Source organism: Schistocerca americana, unplaced genomic scaffold (assembly GCF_021461395.2).
Source record: "Schistocerca americana isolate TAMUIC-IGC-003095 unplaced genomic scaffold, iqSchAmer2.1 HiC_scaffold_411, whole genome shotgun sequence".
Lineage (NCBI taxonomy): Eukaryota > Metazoa > Arthropoda > Insecta > Orthoptera > Acrididae > Schistocerca > Schistocerca americana.
The window spans coordinates 57,501-60,000 of NW_025726139.1; positions in this window are offsets into that span (position 1 = coordinate 57,501).

Genomic DNA, 2,500 nt, shown 5'->3' on the forward strand with positions numbered 1-2,500 from the left:
ACCTAACCCACGTTGTGCCTTAACCTAACCCATATTGTGCCTTAACCTAACCCATATTGTGCCTTAACCTAACCCATATTGTGCCTTAACCTAACCCATATTGTGCCTTAACCTAACCCATATTGTGCCTTAACCTAACCCATATTGTGCCTTAACCTAACCCATATTGTGCCTTAACCTAACCCATATTGTGCCTTAACCTAACCCATATTGTGCCTTAACCTAACCCATATTGTGCCTTAACCTAACCCATATTGTGCCTTAACCTAACCCATATTGTGCCTTAACCTAACCCATATTGTGCCTTAACCTAACCCATATTGTGCCTTAACCTAACCCATATTGTGCCTTAACCTAACCCATATTGTGCCTTAACCTAACCCATATTGTGCCTTAACCTAACCCGTATTGTGCCTTAACCTAACCCGTATTGTACCTTAACCTAACCCGTATTGTGCCTTAACCTAACCCGTATTGTGCCTTAACCTAACCCGTATTGTGCCTTAACCTAACCCGTATTGTGCCTTAACCTAACCCGTATTGTGCCTTAACCTAACCCGTATTGTGCCTTAACCTAACCCGTATTGTGCCTTAACCTAACCCGTATTGTGCCTTAACCTAACCCGTATTGTGCCTTAACCTAACCCGTATTGTGCCTTAACCTAACCCGTATTGTGCCTTAACCTAACCCGTATTGTGCCTTAACCTAACCCGTATTGTGCCTTAACCTAACCCGTATTGTGCCTTAACCTAACCCACGTTGTGCCTTAACCTAACCCACGTTGTGCCTTAACCTAACCCACGTTGTGCCTTAACCTAACCCACGTTGTGCCTTAACCTAACCCACGTTGTGCCTTAACCTAACCCACGTTGTGCCTTAACCTAACCCACGTTGTGCCTTAACCTAACCCACGTTGTGCCTTAACCTAACCCACGTTGTGCCTTAACCTAACCCACATTGTGCCTTAACCTAACCCATATTGTGCCTTAACCTAACCCATATTGTGCCTTAACCTAACCCATATTGTGCCTTAACCTAACCCATATTGTGCCTTAACCTAACCCATATTGTGCCTTAACCTAACCCATATTGTGCCTTAACCTAACCCATATTGTGCCTTAACCTAACCCATATTGTGCCTTAACCTAACCCATATTGTGCCTTAACCTAACCCATATTGTGCCTTAACCTAACCCATATTGTGCCTTAACCTAACCCATATTGTGCCTTAACCTAACCCATATTGTGCCTTAACCTAACCCATATTGTGCCTTAACCTAACCCATATTGTGCCTTAACCTAACCCATATTGTGCCTTAACCTAACCCATATTGTGCCTTAACCTAACCCATATTGTGCCTTAACCTAACCCATATTGTGCCTTAACCTAACCCATATTGTGCCTTAACCTAACCCATATTGTGCCTTAACCTAACCCATATTGTGCCTTAACCTAACCCATATTGTGCCTTAACCTAACCCATATTGTGCCTTAACCTAACCCATATTGTGCCTTAACCTAACCCATATTGTGCCTTAACCTAACCCATATTGTGCCTTAACCTAACCCATATTGTGCCTTAACCTAACCCATATTGTGCCTTAACCTAACCCATATTGTGCCTTAACCTAACCCATATTGTGCCTTAACCTAACCTATATTGCGCCTTAACCTAACCCATGTTGCGCCTTAACCTAACCTATGTTGCGCCTTAACCTAACCTACGTTGCGCCTTAACCTAACCTACGTTGCGCCTTAACCTAACCTATATTGCGCCTTAACCTAACATATATTGCGCCTTAACCTAACCTATATTGCGCCTTAACCTAACCTATATTGCGCCTTAACCTAACCTATATTGCGCCTTAACCTAACCTATATTGCGCCTTAACCTAACCCACGTTGCGCCTTAACCTAACCCACGTTGCGCCTTAACCCAACCCACGTTGCGCCTTAACCCAACACACGTTGCGCCTTAACCCAACCCACGTTGGGCCTTAACCCAACCCACGTTGCGCCTTAACCCAACCCACGTTGGGCCTTAACCCAACACACGTTGGGCCTTAACCCAACACACGTTGGGCCTTAACCCAACACACGTTGGGCCTTAACCCAACACACGTTGGGCCTTAACCCAACACACGTTGGGCTTTAACCCAACACACGTTGGGCCTTAACCCAACACACGTTGGGCCTTAACCCAACACACGTTGGGCCTTAACCCAACACACGTTGGGCCTTAACCCAACACACGTTGGGCCTTAACCCAACACACGTTGGGCCTTAACCCAACACACGTTGGGCCTTAACCCAACACACGTTGGGCCTTAACCCAACACACGTTGGGCCTTAACCCGCTCTGTAATTGTCATACGACGCGTTAAATTAGTGTAGTGTTGCCTAACTGCAACCCCCGCAATATAGTTTGCTACTCGCACTGCCTGGTCCCCAGTGTATCGCTTCATGTTAAACACCTTGCAGCGATACACTGTAATGTG